The 22,445-nt window shown below is 41.8% G+C and overlaps 2 protein-coding genes across 2 annotated transcripts in view; both read left to right on the top strand.

The window, feature by feature from the left end:
- LOC126355845 (carcinine transporter-like) overlaps positions 1-4,164 on the top strand; it is a 361,113-nt gene extending 356,949 nt beyond the window's left edge. Inside the window, exon 10 of the mRNA XM_050006305.1 lies at positions 4,114-4,164. The gene's annotated coding sequence lies outside the window, so the exon portion shown is untranslated. The remainder of the gene's footprint in view (positions 1-4,113) is intronic.
- Positions 1-22,445, top strand: part of LOC126355299 (solute carrier family 22 member 7-like) — a 570,778-nt gene that overhangs the window by 312,459 nt on the left and 235,874 nt on the right. The window lies entirely within an intron of this gene.

Raw genomic sequence — 22,445 nt, 5'->3', positions numbered from 1 at the left:
TTTAAATAGACATCTGAGGTGATAAACCTGGCATAACTTACCTGATTCGTTAATTCCTTCATGATCTTACTGAAGGGTTAGAAGCAAGGTGGTAACTTGAGATATAACCATCACTCGTTCACTGTAGGTGCAGCAAAGCCTCACGGCTGCGGTGATTTATTTGTACTTGGTTTAGTTTGAACCTCAGGAGTGAGTGCAATTATTAGCTGTCACTGGTAGCAAAGGGTTGTCTATGGTCTGAGTCACTATCGGTACACAGACACAGTTATTCAACAGTCATTACAAGATGTCACAGTCGTTCCTACCATCTTTGCGAAAGCTGTACTGCGCGATTAACTGCACAGATTTCACTTTAAGAGAAAACAATTCTCGTTTTTACTACATTCAGAAAATGCAAAAACCTTCTAACTATTTCACACGCACGTTCATTGTCACATATTATGTCCGCCTGCAGTGTTAATCACTCAAAAGTGCCCCGTAACATAATGTATTCCCGGTATTTCATTATTGTCAAACACAATATGATGTTTTAGGATGGCGAAGGCATAAAGGATATGGCAATGGCGAATCGCCACTTACTCATGTACTGGAACATGGGTGATCCCAACAACATCAGTTCTGCAGCGCACTAGCTTACTGGGACTCGGAGTGCGAGTGGAAGAGTTGGGAGAGGGGAGCATGTTTCTGGTGAGATGAAGCATTTCTGCGACCGTTTAGAAATATGTAGAAGTCGGTATCTAAAAGATATTTCCCAAATATATATTTAGCTGTTGTATTCGCAATAATCATTGGTTCAAATGCCTCTGAGCACTATGAGACTTAACTTCTGAGGTCATCAGTCCCCTAGAACTTAGAACTACTGAAAGCTAACTAACCCAAGGACATCACACGCATGGGTGCACGAAGCAGGATTCGAACCTGCGCCGTAGCCGTCGCGCGGTTCCAGATTGTAGCGCCTAGAACCGCTCGGACATCCCGACCGGCTAAGCCAGTTTTGGGCCGAAATTCGTGCTACCTCCAGTAGATAAAGGACCCTGATTAACCAGAAATTCGTGCTGCACATAATTATTCTTTACTTTCACGGATTTTAGTTCTATTTATTGAGCTATGCCACAGATGAAGAATTTTCAGGCAAAGGCCACGTGATTCGCTGAATGCCAGGACGTCTTCTTCACAGCCCTCTCTGCTCTCTCGTTTTCGAATGGCGTACCAGCGCTTTGTCTTTATGCCATAACATTATGTTTAAGTTCGACGCCGTAAGACAAGGATCACTGTCAGAAGCTGTGTACCTGAGGTGCAAATTACCTAGGTTATGTCCATCTAGTATATGAGAATTAGGGTACCTAGGCACTTCCAGCCAAGTTTACACATTTTTCCAAAGCTACTGGAAACTTGTAATCGCTCACAACCCCCAGAAAATAATGAACTGAAACAAGAGGTAGCGCTTTGAGTGTCGTGGCATGCCAGGCTCTCGCCAACCCACCACCAGATAATTTCCAGTTCATTCTGGAGAATGTGCTGGACAGGGCTGCTGTCGACCACCTCCAGTTTGAGGCTAGTTCAGGACAGGACAGTCAGTAAGCTACCTAGTGTTATGTTGTTGACAGATAATTCTACGGAGACCTCTTTGACAGGGCACTCCCACCAACTTAACAGACGACCTAATTATGCCCTGCTGTCCGTAGTACCCGCTAAGTTAACCAGGGGTCATCAAGTTGTGCACCCCATGACAGTCCACAAAATAACACCTCTCACGACATTGGTGGAATCAGTCTAGCAGTGTTCATTTTCCTTGGAACCTCAACACATGGATGTGTCCAGCAAGGTATTCACAGAACTGGGACTTGTCTGAGAAAACGGCATTAAACCGCTTCTGCGTCCAGTGTCATCACTGAGTGCACCATTGCTGGCACGTCTCTGCTGATGCTTCAAGGGAGGCTGCTGCAATGGTCGCAGTGCTCAGAATGTGTGGCAGTTCAGCTGTCGCTGCACTGTCCATGTGGATACCTGACTAGTTCCAAACAAAGTTCCTGACTTAAGATATATGATGTGGCTGTACGATGCTGCATCTCAGAGTGAACAATACTTCTGTCCTCACAGGCGCTAGTCGCGTGGGCTATTGAGATGCTGCACAGCGTTGTGCATGGTCCTGCTGAACACATAAATGAGATATTGGCGTGACAATTGTAAGACCTCGACCAACGCGAGCAGAAACATTGTTGTTCCGCTGCTGTCACACATAGACAGGTGCAGATGGACAACCTCTTTACACGAACACATAAAACGATCTTCTTAGAAAACAACAAGCATTCACATGCTGTGTCGTAATAAGAAATCCGTTGGGTAATCTTTCTCTATATACAGAATGTAGATACCACTACTCATATACACTATATTGCACTGAAATGCTAATCATTTGCATATCCAAGAATGTAGCACACTTCTTCACCGATTGATGTTTGTTGCAAGGGTCCTCCAAGGTGTTGTAGTTTTACTGAATAGCAGTGTATTTTAGAATTCTCCTTTAAAAAACCTAACGAAAAAGTATTTTTCTGTTTAAAGCTTTCTAATGCTTGTTCTTGCTTTTCAGTGATTGAACAGAGCGCTTTGATCCCCTTTCTGATGTAATCATTACCAAGGCTGAATATCATCGTACAGCACAGGACTTGTAGAAGTTTTTTCCCTTCATACAAAAAACGGAGTTCCAATTTTACAGCTATCACTGAGAAGAGAATGTAGCTACCTTTCTCGAACAGGTGGTAGGTACACTTATCTAAGGGAGGGGAATCATCAGTGTTATCAATTTTTTGATCCGTTTTTCTCTGGAAGTTGTCTCTCTCAATCAAGGATGTATCGCATGGTGTCTGGTTTGAATCACGAAAATAATATCTCCGTCTACTGTTTCCTCTCTTTTTTTGTATGTTAAGCTTACACGTGCACACAAGCTTTCATTGTTAAGAACTGATGTATTTGGCGGAATTGCAGCTAATGCTACTTCCTCAGGACTGAAATACCGTATTGTAACAAGACGGTTTGTTATGTGGAGAGTGCAGGGAAATTTGTTGGTGCTAGTCTCCTGTGAGACTGGAAACCGTTTGTGTTTCTCACACTTATCACTTCCTAACACCCCTACCTTTTTTCAATCACGTGAACATTGATATCCATCCGGTTATGACTGTGCTGAAACTAGCTCGAACTGCGTAGAAATAGCCAGTAAGAAAACTTTAATCAATAACTTATGTGTGTCAATATAGAAATTTCCTGATAGATTAACAGTTTGTGCCATGTTGGGATTCCAGTCTGGGACGTCTGTGTTTTGCAGGCAAGTGCTCTACCAACTCAGCTATCAGTACTCGCCCCATTATCCGTCCTCTCAGGTTAGCTTCCGCCGGTACCTCGTCTCGGGTGGCTCAGTTGTTAGAGCACTCGCTCGCAAAACGTGAGGCTGCCAGATTCGAGTCTTGGTCAGGCACAGAGTTGCAGTCAGCCATGATGTTCTACAACAGCTCCCATACCGCTGCAGGGTGAAAATTTCTTTCTGGTTGTGTCAGTAGTGTTGACAGATACATGGTACAGTGAAGTGGTTTCAAAATGCCAGGTGTGAATAGCAACCTAAACGATAATTTTTGTACTAACACATCACGTGTCGCATAATCTCATTTCCAAATGTTGTTCTTCGTTATTTATTTCTGTATTTTCCATGCTCCACCGTCCTATGTCTCATGTAGTGTACAATCTGTTGTAGGGACGCTCGGTGGACCGTAGGCTGCCGTTCGCCATCTTGTCAGCGATGCACCTGCTGGGAGCGCTGTCCGTGTCGTTCCTGCCCGAAACTGCGCTGCAGAGGCTGCCGGAGTCTCTGCAGGACGCCGCCGAGTTTGGCAGAGGGCGTCCATACTGGAGCTGGAGACTCATCGCCCCGCCGTCATACGTTCAGGGACAATAGGCGCCCTCAGTTACGGTCCAGTCTCTCATTTTGTCTTACATACTTCAAACTGAAGAACAACTCGTCTACTGAAGTGGGAAAAAAACCTTTAACTCTAGTATTGTACATATTCTAAATTGTCACATGAAGTACGCATCAGAGTTGCAGTAACCCTTAATGATTTGCAGGTGAAATGCTTGAAAATATAATACTTTGTAATGAAATTGTGCTGTGACTTACTAAACTCATTTTATTTTACCTCTCTCATGTACTTCTTCAGTAGATATTATTATTAACAAATCTGAAATTCGAGACTAAGTAAAAACAGTCATGGAAACTTTTCAGGGACGAAACCTGAAAATGATTCCGATCTAAAGACTTTATTTGCAGTTCAGTTAGATGTTGATTATATTCATTTAATGAACTGCACATATTACACGAAACGTTGAGGTATTCTCAGTTATTCATAAATGCGTTCATTCATTATTTCCGCATTTTTGGAATATGGAAAATGGCTCTGAGCACTATGGGACTCAACTGCTGTGGTCATCAGTCCCCTAGAACTTAGTACTACTTAAACCTAAGTAACCTAAGGACATCACACACATCCATGCCCGAGGCAGGATTCGAACCTGCGACCGTAGCAGTCGCACGGCTCCGGACTGCGCGCCTATAACCGCGCTTGGAATATGGACTACAATGTTATCGGCAAATGGTAGGCCTGAACTATTAGGGACAACTGTGTTCCAGCAATAGCCACTCTCACTGTGACGACTGGATTTTCTTCGTCAGTCGGCAGTCTGATGCACTTCGCCATTGTTCATTAACGCTGCAGTATCATCAGCTTCAGAATCACTTCCATCACGAGAGTGACTTCCATCACTTCCACAATTGGGTCGTTCTGACAGTGCTTCCTGTATACGATCTTCTGTGTGTAAAATATCTTTTTTTTACGTGCCATTTTCTCATAAATGAACTTCACAAATGTTCAAATGTGTGTGAAATATTGTGGGACTTAACTGCTAAGGTCATCAGTCCCTAAGATTACACACTACTTAACCTAAATTATCCTAAGGACAAACACAGACACCCATGCCATAGGGAGGACTCGAACCTCCGCCGGGACCAGCCGCACAGTCCAGGACTGCAGCGCCTAAGACCGCTAGGCTAATCCCGTGCGGCGAACTTCACATTCAGCGACTAAATAGTTAAACAATCTGTACTCTAGGATCACAGTAACCCTTGAAAGATATTTCAGTCAAATTAATTACACAATAGTGCCTCACAATTGTGAACCTCCGCCGTCTACTATGTCTCACTCAATGCTGAAATTACGTTGGTGTCATCGAGCTGTGTATGTGCAGTGGTGTATGCACAGGAACGAGAAGAAAGAAGAAAAAGCTCCGTCAGACTGACTCTGGTATACACTTCTAGGATCAGCAATCATGCTCTGACTCGTTGGTCCACCAGATCAACGATATTAAACAGAGAGAGGTCTCTTCCATATAGGAGAAATAACATGCTGCACAGAGCACCGATGTTTGGGAAGGAAAAAGGGGCGCGGGAAGAGGGGGAGGAAGGGTTTGGTAGGGATGCAGAGTCGGTTCGAGAAGTTTTTCCACACAAACAACCTACTACTTGGCTTCCCTCCATGTCCCCCCCCCTTTCCCTTATAGACTTTCGCCTTTGTCAGTTTTCGTTGGTAACTGTGATGCGTCCCGTACAGAAATCTTACAGTTGTGGCACCCCTCTTACCTCGGCGCCCCAAGTGGCGTCTTGTGCCACTCGGACTTAAACCTACCCTGATGGGAGGGGGAGGCGATGGGTAAGTGTGTGATTTCGGGTAAAATTTTGTAAGACATCAATAAGTTATGTTACCTTATCGTTTACTTTCCCAAGGATCAGCAGAAAACAAGTGCATGACTACTGCCGCCACTCAGCTGCCACAGACATAGGGCCCCACTAGACTAGGACGCACCCAGGCACCACAGGCCCACAAGAGGACGGAATCCATGCTAGTTCAGATGTGTAGATACACCCTAAACAGTAGGAACGTCTCATATCTGTTGCTAGGTCACGCGAGGACTGCCTTACTATACGTTTCCTTATTTGCAACCCGCCGCTCAGGTAATCACGAACCCAACACTGACACATGGGTGTTGGGGACCTGTTCATGTCGAACATGTATTAACTTTCAGATGTATCACCTTTCCTAGGCGACTCCAATGGAACCAAAAATGCCACAGCCGTCTCTTCAGGTACTTAAACGTGGCTGCAGCTCAGGGAAAGCCCTCAACTCCGTCATCACTACATCACTACACCTAGCTTAAAAAGGGCCAATTCCCTCTGCAGCTGCAGAAAACGAAAACAGTCACTATCCATCTCCCACATGGTAAATTCGAAGAAGTGCATTAACTCGAGGTATAAGAGAGTAAATGAAGATCAAAGGATAACATCTACAGCTGATCAAACTGCAGTGACGTGATGCTGCAGATAGCACAAGTTCATGCTAGTAAAATTACGAACTACAAAAAATAAAAGAAGAAAGTAAGTACGAACCCACACAGCCGCCGATCGCTTCCATGTAGCTGATATGCAAACAGTGTGCGAAAAGTCTTAACCAACGCTATCGCTCATAATATGCTGTCCAATCACATTAATGTGACTTCCTGTAAAAGCCAAAATGACAACCCCTTCATCACCAGACGTGCAAGAGGAAAGTCAGTGAGGTTGCTGGAGGTACCGCCAGCGGTCTGGTGTCATGCTGATTCCAGTGCCTGGCCAGCTGCCCGGGATTTCTTGGTTGAGGATCGAAATGTGTTACACATTCTCGATTGGGTTTCAATCTGGGGAATTTGGTGGCCAGTGGAGAACGGTAAACCAATCCTTGTGCTCCCTGAACCACGCACGTACACAGTGAGCTATGTGATACGTTCGATTGTCCTGGTGGTAGATGTCATCATGCCTAGAAGGAACAAACTGAATGTAGGGGTGGACATGGTCCCCACAATTATAGTACCTGTTTATAAATTTTTTTTCTTCCATAGGGACGATATCACCCAGGGAAGGCAAAGAAAACATTTCCCAAATCAGAATGCTCTAGCCTCTGACCTGGACCCCTCTGCTTTCACATGTTTCACGGTCTACAAGGCATGATCGATGAGACCGACGGAGCGTAAAACATTGTTATCCTGGAAAGGTCGCCTGTCGCCGCTCAGTGGACGTCCAGATGTGGTACTGGCGTGCAGATTCCTGCCCTGGTCCCCGAAAAGCACCTGCTTGCAGGGGTGCATGAAGCAGCCGCCTGCTGCTAAGGGCTAAGACCCTTACCCGGCAACATTCACCAAACGGTGGCTCAGTAGGCATTGCTGGTAGCCCTTTGGTTCATCTGGGTGGTCGGATGCTCAGCAGTTGCACGTCTGTTCACCTGTTCGCATCCACATAGCTTGTAAGCTTAATGTTAGTCAGGGCCATTCTTTTGTAGGGATTTTTGAAAGTCAGATTGCGTTGCGCTAAAAAAATATTGTGTGTCAGTTTTAAGCACAGTCACGTATAACTTTTCAAAGGGGACGTTTCATATGTCGACCCTTAGCCGAGGATACCTCACTGGAATCTTCTGATTTTTTCTTGTAGTTTGTGTAATTAATGTAGATTTTTATTATTGCTAGCGCGTAATCATAGAGAGAATTTCCTTTGTAGTTGTAGTCTTTCATTGTTGTACAGTAAAACAGTTGTGGCATGCATGTAGATTTGCACCAACTATGTCGCAGCTCCGCTTGCAATTAACTAGATATTATTTTCAGTGCTATGTTAATGTGTTCTCTTATTTTTGTTCTTCAAATTGTGTTTTTATGTGTTGTCGTGTGAAAAATTGTGACAACAATGGCGTGTGAAAAACGTAACACTAGGCTCCAAAGTAAACTGCGAAATGACAGTGAAGACGAAAGCAGTGTGTTAGCGTCACCATGTAATGAATTCACTAACGTTCAAAGTAGTAATTTGGTAATAGCGCATAGGGAAATGGAGCGGGTTGCAAATAATGGTGTAGGCAGTGAAACAATTAGTGAACAGGGAAGCGTTATCGATCGATCGGTCGGCAAAAGCTCGCCTCACGATTCCGAAATGACAGGACACAATCTTGCAAATACTGTAGATTCAGATTTTGCGTCCTCACCGTTTTCTCAAATAAATCAGGACACATTTTCTGTTTCTCAAACTGCGAATATTGGCGGTTCAAATGCATTGCCGAATAGCACTAAGGAACATGTTTCAGACACCAGTGCACTGTTATTACAATTAATGCAACAAATGGGACAAAAGCTTCAAAAGTTAGACGCAATGGAACAAAATCAGAGACAAACTCAGCAACAGTTGGACACAATGGAACATAATCTTCAAAAGTTAGACACAATGGAACAAAATCTTCAAAAGTTAGACACAATGGAACAAAATCAGAGACAAACACAGCAAAGCTTCAAACGTTAGACACAATGGAACAAAAGCTTCAAAAGTTAGTCACTACACTTGAACAAACACGTGAAGATTTAACTAATGAGTTACATAACATCGAATCGAAATGTCAAAAAGTCTTTAATGACGTAAAAACACAAATCTGTGAGCATTTCCAACCTATTTTTTCGCGGCATGAAAATGCATTACAGAATCACGAAGCAGCCATAAAAGAACTGCAAACTATTGTTCATGAAAATCATGAGACCTTGCAAGCTAAAATTGACTCAGTTGCATCTACCGATTCGGTTACGCAACTTGCAAAAACTCAAGCGAACTTAAAGGACACAGTAGATACTCTGAAAATTGGTTCAGAAAGACACACAGAGGAAATAATTTCACTGTCGGATAAAGTAGCCGAACTTTCAGATCAGTTCACTAACTTATCTACGAAGGTAGATGATGATCTGAATGACACAAAACCTGTAGCCTTCACTGACACTGAAGAGTATGAACAAATTAGGAAATTCAAACAGAATCAAAATCAAATCAACACACAGTACAAAAGAGAAATGCGGGAAGTACAAGATCAGTTGGCTCAAGTAATACAAGAATTACATATTTCAGAGAACACTCGCGCCCCAGTATGGGAAGAGGGACATAGCAATACAGAACAACCACAAAATAATAACACAGTGCATTTCGGAAATCATGAAAGTAATTGGCAAGGTGCACCGAATTTTGAGATGGAACCGCCGATACGACGTAACAATGACCGATATGCTACCCGCCGACACGATGATTTTGACTATAAGCTGTTCATTACTACACGTAAATTCAAAACATTTAAGAATTCTGGCAACGACATTCATCCACAAGCGTGGCTCCAACAATTCTCTCATTGTTTTCCTCCCAACTGGTCATTAGAACACAGATTAGAATTTATGTGTGGCTACTTAGAGAATGAACCAGCTGTAAGAATGCGATCGATCATTCACGATTGCCACAGTGAAGGAGAAGTTTACCATGCCTTCCTCTCAGCATATTGGTCCCAAGCCACACAAGACCGAGTAAAACATAGCATCATAATGATGAAACATTTCGAATAATCTGAATTTTCCAGTCTTGTCAAATATTTTGAAGACATGTTACATAAGAATCAGTATCTTTCAAACCCATACAGCCCCTCAGAACTCATCCGCATTTGCTTAATCAAATTACCTGAACATTTACGACAGATTATTTTAGCAGGACGATGCAAAGACGACATTGAAGCTTTTCAGGGACTCTTACAAGAATTAGAAATTGACACAGACAGTCGCAGAATGCGAAAACAGGAAAACAATCACTACAGTACACATCCGTCAAAATTCCGTGACGACAGAAATAATAACTGGACACGACAGGTCTATTCTTACAACGCAAATCGTGACCAAAACAGACACCACCCATATGACAACCACTGGCGGAGTAATAATAATTACAAAGAAAGATCGCATTTCCGTAGTAATGAATATGACAGAGACAATCATAGAAACAGACAATATGGCAACCAGAACTATTATCATAACGGGAGACGGAATAACTTCAGACGCAACGGTCCAGTGCGCAGTTACGATTCAGGGAGAAATTCTCCACCACGTGACCGACAAGAAATTAATTACAGAAATTACCGACATGACGACAGACGATATGATCTTAACGACAGACCTGAATTGCATCAGAACTGGCGGGATTCCTACAGGACAGGGCCTTCTCGTCAAGGTGAATTTGTAGATGTTAGGTCTCCTAATCCCAATAACGGCGCGCGCCAACAAAGAGACAATGACTCGCACCGCAGGCAGCCACGTGCGCCGGCTGGCTCAGAGAAAATAACATAGACGCTAACCTTGAGAAAAATACCAGTATTCTTTACCGACGCATACCGCATAATAATTGCGTTCAAGTTAACACTGAGCTCTAGGAAAAGTAAAGGATTGTACTACATTTCACACGTAAATCCGTTTATTGAAAGATAATCTGCTTTTTAACTTTGCCATAAAACAGTTCACTTCACATTTCTAGTATGTTTTGTCACACAGAGAAACTGTTAACATGCAACAATGTTTTGAGGTTAACTGTCCAGTCTAGAACCTAGGGAAGATTTATAACAGAAATTACGAACGCATTGTTATAGTGAACAGACGACACAGTGTTGTATTTGTACATTCTTGCTTGTTAGTTGCACGATTATGTAACGACTATCAGGCTTACATACTTCGGACATATACTGGTACTGCTAATGAGATTTCATTGCAACATTTTGGTTCACTTGAAAATACATTCTGGATTTAAAGTACACTCCTGGAAATTGAAATAAGAACACCGTGAATTCATTGTCCCAGGAAGGGGAAACTTTATTGACACATTCCTCGGGTCAGATACATCACATGATCACACTGACAGAACCACAGGCACATAGACACAGGCAACAGAGCATGCACAATGTCGGCACTAGTACAGTGTATAACGACCTTTCGCAGCATTGCAGGCTGCTATTCTCCCATGGAGACGATCGTAGAGATGCTGGATGTAGTCCTGTGGAACGGATTGCCATGCCATTTCCACCTGGCGCCTCAGTTGGACCAGCGTTCGTGCTGGACGTGCAGACCGCGTGAGACGACGCTTCATCCAGTCCCAAACATGCTCAATGGGGGACAGATCCGGAGATCTTGCTGGCCATGGTAGTTGACTTAACCTTCTAGAGCACGTTGGGTGGCACGGGATACATGCGGACATGCATTGTCCTGTTGGAACAGCAAGTTCCCTTGCCGGTCTAGGAATGGTAGAACGATGGGTTCGATGACGGTTTGGATGTACCGTGCACTATTCAGTGTCCCCTCGACGATCACCAGTGGTGTACGGCCAGTGTAGGAGATCGCTCCCCACACCATGATGCCGGGTGTTTTCCCTGTGTGCCTCGGTCGTATGCAGTCCTGATTGTGGCGCTCACCTGCACGGCGCCAAACACGCATACGACCATCATTGGCACCAAGGCAGAAGCGACTCTCATCGCTGAAGACGACACGTCTCCATTCGCCCCTCCATTCACGCCTGTCGCGACACCATTGGAGGCGGGCTGCACGATGTTGGGGCGTGAGCGGAAGACGGCCTAAGGGTGTGCGGGACCGTAGCCCAGCTTCATGGAGACGGTTGCGAATGGTCCTCGCCGATACCCCAGGAGCAACAGTGTCCCTAATTTGCTGGGAAGTGGCGGTGCGGTCCCCTACGGCACTGCGTAGGATCCTACGGTCTTGGCGTGCATCCGTGCGTCGATGCGGTCCGGTCCCAGGTCGACGGGCACGTGCACCTTCCGCCGACCACTGGCGACAACATCGATGTACTGTGGAGACCTCACGCCCCACGTGTTGAGCAATTTGGCGGTACGTCCACCCGGCCTCCCGCATGCCCACTATACGCCCTCGCTCAAAATCCGTCAACTGCACATACGGTTCACGTCCACGCTGTCGCGGCATGCTACCAGTGTTAAAGACTGCGATGGAGCTCCGTATGCCACGGCAAACTGGCTGACACTGACGGTGGCGGTGCACAAATGCTGCGCTGCTAGCGCCACTCGACGGCCAACACCGCGGTTCCTGGTGTGTCCGCTGTGCCGTGCGTGTGATCATTGCTTGTACAGCCTTCTCGCAGTGTCCGGAGCAAGTATGGTGGGTCTGACACACCGGTGTCAATGTGTTCTTTTTTCCATTTCCAGGAGTGTACTTTCTGTGAGATACCAGATGACACAGTGGTTAGTTTATGTGACAGCTACACGATTTTATCACGACGCTACTAATGAGTGGCATTTTACAATGTTGCTTTTGCAGTTTATCTGTTTTATATCTGCACAGTTTTTCTGAATTTTTCTGGAAAGTAAAACATGTTTTACTAGTAACGTTTATGGTATAGCTACAATGAGACAGCCTTTTCTGTAGCACAACAATACGTACAGTACAGTACTTACTTCATCACGGTAATAAGCGTAATAACTAAGATATCTATACGCAAAGCATTTCAATTTCGTTTATCATGAGGTAAGTACATTGACTTCTGCAGAACTTAGCTTTTGGAGGACAATAACTACGACACTTCCACAGAGATTGTCTTACAGCAAGACTCACATTTAGCGCTACAGGACACGCATTAAACTATTTATTTTTCAACATATTTGAATTACAAAGTAGGTTTTCCGTGATACATTTCATTCCATTGTTGTAATCTGTAACACCTGAGGATATAATTACATTATTCCTCAGGGGGGTACACGCTTCCTTTGTGTACCATGTGTTTGGCAAGCACAAGGAGCCCTAGCTAATATGGTATTTGCTTATACAACTCTACACATCGGTACCATATTTATCTAACACATAAATTACACAGCTATCTGATCATTTAACTGAGAGAAACCAACATGTATTATACTACATCAGTGACAGATGTTTACGTAATTACACAGTTGGATAACTTCACACTTACGAAATTGTATTTTTTTCTGTACTTTGTGAACTGTTCATATTTTTTCAGAACCATTGTGATACTATGAGAGGTTTGAATGATATATTTGGTATGGGATCATGATTTTTAAAGTAAATTTGAGGCAGATGACACTTGACATGAGCAGAGACTTTTTTTTAGGTTTTTCAATTATTGGAGGAAGCTACAACGTTTTTGAGAATTGACTGAGATGTTATGACATTATTACGATGACTATGTGTATTATGCTGTTGTGGTATGTTTATGATCAATAAGCTGATGCTCTATGAGGAATTTGATTATGCTACTTATTTGTTATGATGAAATATTGAAGAAGTGTGGACGAATATATATATGTGTAATAAGGTAAGGAATAATGAGTAGTGGTTAGGGACTCTGGTTTGTGAAAAAGGTGGCTGGAAACCAAGAATCGTATTTTAAGAGATGAAATGTATGTAAATGCGTGAATGTACCACAATGCCGCCGAAAATTTTTTGGACACTGTTATATTTACAGGATTTTGTTTCTACAGATTTGTAACGCAAGTTCTTGACCTGTGAAATTTTTTATATGAGACTGCCACTGTAGCGGAAACTGGTGTCGTAAATATTTCGGTAAGACAGATAAGAGACCACCTGCGCGTAATGCGTCGTGGGCACCCAGCTGGGCGACAGCCACCGGGAAACAAGCCATTAGTGTGTGCCTTTCAGAGGCACAGGTGGAGAAAAAAAAGGCTATTACCCTCGCTATTGAAATTCCTTTGTAGAAAGCATTGCAAAAACGACATGCTCATTACTTGGAAAGATATTTTCTTACATATGCATACCTGACAATGACAAGCGTCTTTCTACGAGAGTTGAGAGAATTTGTACTAACTTATGAAATGTCACATGACTATTGAATGATATTTTTATGCTTTGCCTTTCATAGTTACTTGTTTCATTTGATATCTGTTTTTCAGCTGTGTTACAGCATTGGTCTTGTAAAATAAAAGTAAATGCATTTGCTAATGTGAAAACTTTCTGTCAACAGATCTGTTAAATAATAATTTTATGATCCATATTCTTAAAAAAAAGGAGCACTTAGAAAGGAAAGAAGAATAAGAAGGGACTAGTAACAGGAACTGCATACATAATTTTCTTTTCAAGTACTTGGTAATTTATTTAATAGAATAAGTTGTGGTGCACCACTTTAATTACATAGTCATTAAGATGTGATTATAACTTTCCCTTATCTGCATTGTTGTCCTTAGTGTACTATTTTTTCTGCTTGTAGCTTTGTCATGTTTAGATATAAATTATTACATTTATTGCTGCTCGCTATGCTTACTTGCATTTTTTTTGTCATTGCAGTTTGTATTAATTGTTTTGTGCCGCTGCATTGTCTCGTCCCTTAGTTTAGCATCTGAGCTCAGTAGCTTTAAGTTGGCTTAAGAGGGGATAGCCTATATAAGAGAATGAGTTGCGATGGATTTGAAGAAATGCACTGAGAGGTTATATGAGAAAAGTACGGAAATCAGGCTTCGATATGACTTTTTGGAAATAATGAAGAATGAAGGGAGATCTCTGAGAAGTAAAGAAAGTTTTGTTTGCAAAATACTGCAGTAAAACAAACCCTGTCCTTTTTTGTGTTATCCCACTATGTGTTTGTGTACCCTTGTGTATTTGTTTTCTTCCTGTGTACTGTTTCATAGAATTTTTTCTCTTATAATACTAAGCTACATTCACTATGATGAGGAATACTGTTATCCTCAAATATAATTTGCATTAATAACATGTTATTTACTTCGTAAAGATGTTTACACATAATTTATTCTGTTTTGTTCTAATTCTCATGTGTGAAGTTGATGTTTCAAAAGTTATTCTGATCTTTTATGTATGTACTTATGTCGTAATTTTTGTAACACTGATGTATTTGCTATTTCGATTCTTCTGTAAAGCATGTACTACTACAAATGTTATCTGTATTGTTATGTTCTTTAAAGATGTATTTTGTACCTTTGTTATTGTATTCTTATGTTATAAAATTGTAATTGACACCAGTTCATCAAATTAAGTAATTTGTAAATTACATTTCACTGCACACGTTTTTGTTGGTCATAGTATATGGACAATATGTGAGAAGTAGTGACTGATAGTGTTTGCACGTGTGTTAATATATCAATAAGGGACTGGATAACAGCATTGCTGGTTCTAAGGACATTTCAAAAACAATTTTTGTGAGTGCACAAGTGGTGGTTATGGACTTGCTATATTATCCGCAAGACTCTTCAATGGTGATTGTGCGCCTGCACAGTCAAACAGATGGCTGCTGGCCATCCCTACAAGGACTACAGTGGGTCTACACCTTTGATGACCCACCAATACCATTATTTCTACAAGGACTGCAGTGGGTCGGCACCTCTGGTGGCCCATCAATACCATAATCTCTACCAGGACTACAATGGGTCTACTCTGTGACGACCTACCTACCAATATTCTTCAAAACTTCGACTGACTCTGCTGTGGGTTTGCTCTGTTGTGGCCCATTACCTGTCTGCATGTCAAGAGTCAGCACTGTCTTACCATTGGAGGGACAACACTACTTCTTCAAGACTGCATGGAAATCCACTACTTCCATGTGCATTTTCTTTTACTACTCAGACTTTGAGAAAAACACTGCAATTTTACTTTGATGAATGATTAGGAATGTCTTTATGGACTGTGAGAAAATTTTAGCTTTTGACCAACATTGTATCGATAAGTGTGTGCATTTCATTTCTTTGTCATTGCAATTATGAAAAAAAATTTCAAATCTGTATTGGCCACTTCCCAAAAAAATTTGTAAATTTTTTTGTGGGGAGCATGGGGGCTATGTAAGTAAGCTGTTTAGGTTTTTTTTATTGGTAAAATCACTGGCTGTGCTGTGCGCAGTCTGTGTTTAGTTTGCATTGTTGTCTGCCATTGTAGTGTTGGGCAGCGGCAGCTGGATGCTAACAGCGCGTAGCGTTGCGCAGTTGGAGGTGAGCCGCCAGCAGTGGTGGACGTGGGGAGAGAGATGGCGGAGTTTTGTAATTTGTAAGACTAGATGTCATGAACTACCATATATATATTGACTATTAAGGTTAATACACTGTTTGTTCTCTATTAAAATCTTTCATTTGCTAACTATACCTATCAGTAGTTTGTGCCTTCCGTAGTTTGAATCTTTTATTTAGCTGGCAGTAGTGGCGCTCGCTGTATTGCAGTAGGTCGAGTAACGAAGATTTTTGTGAGGTAAGTGATTTGTGAAAGGTATAGCTTAATGTTAGTCAGGGCCATTCTTTTGTAGGGATTTTTGAAAGTCAGATTGCGTTGCGCTAAAAAAAATATTGTGTGTCAGTTTAAGCACAGTCGTGTATAATTTTTCTAAGGGGACGTTTCAAGCTGTCCTTTGTCCCTGTTATGTGTGGGGTGTGGTGCACCACTGTTGCCTCGGACCCGGTTTTGGATGAAGCCATTATTCCAGGTGCAGTTCACTTTAACCACACAGGCATGAGCAACGTTCAAAAACTCGGCCATTTAGAAAATGCATTCACTCTTGGCCCAGAAGCCCATGATCATACACTTTCGGAGGTCAGATAAATTGCTCCACTACCGGAGTGCGACATCAATTTCCCCCCTGAGGCGCTTTGTATACCCTCACCTGCTAGTGCTGCCACCAGCCGTCTGTAAATGGTTATTACACACTGACGTCAAATTTAGTAGGTGGTCAGTGTGACTGGTCGGTGCCTTGCCATGATGTACATTTAAGCTATTGCTGATTGCATGCTCATTGTTAGTCAAATAGAGAAAATGACCGCAATAACAAGCCTTTTTTGGTATTGTTGACGTAAGTACTAGAGCGTCCGTGGGGTCTTTCGTAATTCATCAAATGCAATAGTTGCCATTTGAATATATATGCAGGCAAAGATACGATCGACGGGAGCAACATGATAGGGAAGGTTTCGTAGTAGGAAGGCCAGTCAACTGATACGATGTAACTGTTAATTTTATGCTGTGAAAATTCACAATGCTAACACGTAAAATTTAAACAAATGTCCATTTTGTATTTTGTAAGTGCAACGCGTATCTTAACACATCTGCTCGGGAAGTCGACAAGAGAGAAATTTTAAAATTTATCATGAGAGTCGGGTTTGGCTGCATATGCTTTCCGGATGGGCCACGTGGGTCGACAAAGGACCAGCCAGCTGAGGACAATAGTAGGGTTGTCCCCCAGGAGTAGGCAGAAAGTGGCGGACCTCCATGGTGGGCTACCATGCTTCTCCGGTACAATGGTGGCTTTTGCTTCAGGATGAAACGTGACCACATTGAAATACTCCATAATTGCATAATAATTCGATATTTAACAGTACGACAAATTCAAATATATCAGGGTGCTTGTGGCATTGGGGTCACATTTATTAAACCTTTTATATTACAAATTTAACAACTACAGGACTTAGCTGAACACGCTTAACAAATGTAATTATAAGTGACTGCAAATTAATAACTGCTGAACGCTTTTTGCTATCTATGTAACTGATGAACGCTTTTTGCTATCTATGTAACCGTCTGTGAGAGTCAAACTTTGACACATATTTTATTTGATGAATTATTGCGTTTATTACCATTTACTATGTAAATGTGTCAGATCATATATCCCACACAGGTACACAACAAATGGAAACAGCATGACTGTGGTGTGCGTACTGTAAGACTTTCGGTACACCCATCATCAGATTATTTAACTTCTCGCTCTAATGAAGTAAGCGAGTGTCAGCAATATGTCTCGTGGTCTTATTGTGGAGTGTTTATCTTCTGCCGTTAGGTCAGACGATAGAGATGCCACTTGCATGCTTAGAGTAGCAGATTGACGGTGACCAACTTAAAAAAACTTGATTAATTTTCACTCACATTTATTAAAATAATAAGAAGCATAAACATTACATAACTTGATTGTGGAAGTTAGTTTGACAATCTGAAGTTCCTTTGCTCTTCATACGTTAATCTTATTCTCACACATCTCTGATACTTGACAAAGTGTCTATACATTTATCTTGATGGTTATGTACAGGAATATGATAATCTTCTAAGGTGAAGACTGAAACTTGACTATAAACTGTTACAGACTAATGCAGACTGGTGCAGACAAATGCAGATTGATTAATCGGAGGTCTGTTCACTCAATATAATACCTCGCGCATTCAGGTGTCATTGCGCAAGTGTGATCCACGAGGAGAAAAGATTCTACATCAGCAGCAATCTCATTGGCTGCATTACATATTAATACGCAGATCGCAGAAGCAGAGTTTAGTCCGTCTCTAAGGCAGCGCCATCTCATAGTGCAGAGATGCTGTTGTGCTTAGCGGGGCGTGGTGTAGTGGGAAAGTTGTGTACAAGCTGACTACGCAGAACTATGTACACAACAATGACAATTCTGAGATCGATCCATATCTAATCACATAGGTCTATCTCAGTTATTAAATGCCTGTTAATGAACTTAAGAAGGTTAAATTATCTGTGTGATTTAATATCATAATTAGGTAGTATTTGAACAGAGGCATCAGCTTAACACGTCACACTTATATCTCATATTTTTCAACATGTGTTATTTACCATTTATTATAAGTGTATATGCACTGCAACACATTTAATTAATTATGTCTATGCTTTTCTATGTACAATAACATGTTTGGCCTCTGCAGAAGTGGAATAAAATGTTCTTTCATTTCACCTATACATTTAAATTGTAACTTTATTACTATGCAAATGGTGGCTTATTTGATAGATTATAGTAAATGATGTTATTTGAGGAGGAAGAGAGTATTTCTTACCGGCGCGAGTGGTGAGGATTCTTGGAGTGGCTCTTGGGAGCAAGATGGGTTTTCTGGGAGAGGTGGAGAGTTGAAACACTTGGTTTGGAGAGGTGGTACGACGGCAGTTCGTGTCGATGGGGTACAGAGAGATGGTGTGGAGGTGGGACACACTGAAGTACATATCGAGACATGATAGAGGATAGAATTATGTTGCAAAACAGTTGGTGAGGTATGAACGGCTAGCAGTCGCGAATACTTTAAAATTTGAAAGGACTCGGTAAAATATCGATGCAAATGGGACTTAGACACAGTAGCTAGTATTAAATTTAACTGTGAGCGAGTATCTCACTCTTCGAGCAACTCTCAAGGGATTTACTTGTTTTTCTGCGATTAGTTATGCCAGTTAAAAGCATTATATTGTTATTTGGTGAAATTATTGATTGGTGGGAAGCCTGCTACCGCTCTGACAACGCAGATTTCATAGTCTTAAATGCAACTGAATACTTATCAATTTAGTACCCTTAAACTGAATTAGTGTATGACCACCATATCTAGATATTCTTTCATGTATATCTAGATATTCTTTATTCGAAATCGATTTATGGTGTCGTCTATATCCGCAAATAATAATCCATTATTATCATCATCATCATCATATTATCATTTATAAATATTCATACAATTCTTGTTTATCTAAAATTTCGCCTAACTTCTCAGTACTTTAGCTATTTGACCAGACGATTGTAATCTGTTATAGTAGCTATCTTCGCTAATTTACATTTAAGCAGTCTTACATGGCTAGAGCCGATGACACCGTTGAGCCATATTATGTGAACAGAGCCATGCATAGCCTAAATACTATCAATCCGCCAGTACCTAAACCTGGGATGTCACAATTATAGTTTCCTATGGGGGGGGGGGGCTCTAATTAGAAAATCTAACGCTATTCTTTAAGAGTTTTTAATATTCTCGCACGATTTTTGCAATAAAAAGAAATGCTATCGCGTGCCACGTTTGCGCTGTAGCTTAAGCGGCTTTTATAGGCCAGTTGAGACTGTTTGCAGACTTAAAGGTATCAAGTGCCTTCCGTTAGTTTGTTCTTCTCGAGTTCACCTACACCACTTTGGTACGTTATAAACAGTTATCGTTTACATCCAGTTAACACCGATGTGTAGATTAAAACAGAAGAAACTGCAAAATGGTGGGAATTTAAGGAGATGGGACCTGGATAAATTGACTAAACCAGAGGTTGTACAGAGTTTCAAGGAGAGCATACGGGAACAATTGACAGCATTGGGGAAACAAGTACAATAGAAGAAGAATGGGTATCTCTGAGGGATGAAGTAGTGAAGGCAGCAGAGGATCAAGTAGGTAAAAAGACGAGGCTAGTAGAAGTCCTTGGGTAACAGAAGAAACATTGAATTTATTCATGAAAGGAGAAAATACAAAAATGCCTTAAACGAAGCAGGCAAGAAGGAATACAAACGTCTCAAAAATGAGATCGACTGGAAATGCAAAATGGCTAAGCAGGGATGACTAGAGGACAAATGTAAGAATGTAGAGGCTTATCTCACTAGGGGTAAGACAGATCCTGCCTACAGGAAGATTAGAGAGACCTTTGGAGAAAAGAGAACCACTTGTATGAAAATCAAGAGCTCAGATGGAAACCCAGTTCCAACCAAAGAAGGGAAAGCAGAAAGGTGGAAGGAGTATACAGAGGATCTATACATGGGTGATGTACTTGAGGACAATATTATGGAAATGGAAGAGAATGTAGTTGAAGATGAAATGGGAGATACGATACTGCGTGAAGAGATTGACAGAGCACTGAACGACCTAAGTCGAAACAAGGCCCCGAGAGTAGCCGACATTCCGTTAGAACTACTGACGGCCTTGGCAGAGCCAGTCGTGACAAAAATCTACCATCTGGTGAGCATGATGTACGGACAGGCGAAATACCCTCAGACTTCAAGAAGAACATAATAATTCCATTCCCAAAGAAAGTAGGCGTTGACAGATGTGAAAATTACGGAACTATTAGTTTAATAAGTCACAGCTGCAAATACTAAGGCGAATTATTTACAGGCGAATGGAAAAACTGGTAGAAGCCGACCTCGGGGAAGATTCCGTAGAAATATTGGAACACTTGAGGGAATACTGACTTTACAACTTATCTTAGACGAAAGAGTAAGGAAAGGCAAAGCTACGTTTCTAATATTTGTAGACTTAGAGAAAGCTTTTGACAGTGTTGATTGGACTACTCTCTTTCAAATTCTAAAGGTGGCAAGGGTGAAATACAGGGAGCGATAGGCTATTTACAATTTGTACAGAAACCAGATGTCAGTTATAAGAGTCGAGGGCATGAAAGGGAAGCAGTGGTTGGGAAGTGAGTGAGACAGGGTAGTAGCCTCCCCCGATGTTATTCAATCTGTATATTGATCAAGCAGTAAAGGAAACAAAAGATAAATTCGGAGTAGGTATTAAAATCCGTGGAGAAGAAATAAAAACTTTGAGGTTCGCCGACGACATTGTAACTCTGTCAGAGACAGCAAAGGACTTGGAAGAGCAGTTGAACGGAATGGACAGAGTCTTGAAAGGAGGATATAAGATGAACATCGACAAAAGCAAAACGAGGATAATGGATTGTGGTCGAATTAAGTCGAGTGATGCTGAGGGAATTAGATTGGGAAATGAGACAATTAAAGTAGTAAAGGAGTTTCGCTACTTGCGGAGCAAAATAACTGGTGATGGTCGAAGTAGAGATGATATAAAATGTAGACTGGCAATGGCAAGGAAAGCGTTTCTGAAGGAGAGAAATTTGTTAACATCGGGTATAGATTTAACTGTCAGGAAGCCGTTTCTGAAGGTATTCATATGGAGTGTTACCATGTATGGAAGTGAAACATGGACCATATATAGGTTGGGCATGAAGAGAATAGAAGCTTTCGAAATGTCGTGCTACAGAAGAATGTTGAAGATTAGGTTGGTAGATCATGTAACTAATGAGGAGGTATTGAATAGAACTGGGGAGAAGAGGAGTTTGTGGCACAACTTGTCGAGAAGAAGGGATGGGTTGGTAGGACATATTCTGAGTCATCAGGGATCACAAATTTAGCATTGGTGGGAAGCATGGTGGGTAAAATCGTAGAGGGAGACCAAGAGATGAATACACTTAGCAGATTCAGAAGGATGTAGGTTGCAGTAGGTACTGAGAGATGAAGAAACTTGAACAGGATAGGGTAGCATTGAGAGCTGCATCAAACCAGTCTCAGGACTGAAGACCACAACAATAACAGCAACACCGGCGTGACTAATCAGTTGTGTAGGAGGAGACAAGAGGGAAAATCGACAGCGATATTATTACAGACGGAACACAAACTCGCACTTGGAGAGGGATGGGAAACACATGCGTCGAAGCTTTGCAAACCATCCATCGTGAAATCCGGCTTCAACGAAGTAAGGTAATCTCAGACTACCGTAATAAAGAAGACTGGTTAGCAGTGAGTCATCTTGTATAAGGGATCGAAGTCTCCATTCAGAAAATAATTAATAAGTTGAAAAAGACCGGAAAACAAATTAAGAAATAGGCGGAGTAATCAGCAATTACGGAAATGTTGTAAGCTGTCAGGCAAATCCAACACCTTACATGAAAACCCTGACATGATAAGCAAATCCAGTAGTATGTCACATAGCTCGGAATAAATCGTGACATTAAATTAACCAAAGCAATACGAGTAACTAGTG

Source organism: Schistocerca gregaria, chromosome 3 (genome assembly GCF_023897955.1).
Source record: "Schistocerca gregaria isolate iqSchGreg1 chromosome 3, iqSchGreg1.2, whole genome shotgun sequence".
Classification (NCBI taxonomy): domain Eukaryota; kingdom Metazoa; phylum Arthropoda; class Insecta; order Orthoptera; family Acrididae; genus Schistocerca; species Schistocerca gregaria.
This window is presented reverse-complemented; position numbering and strand designations above follow the sequence as displayed.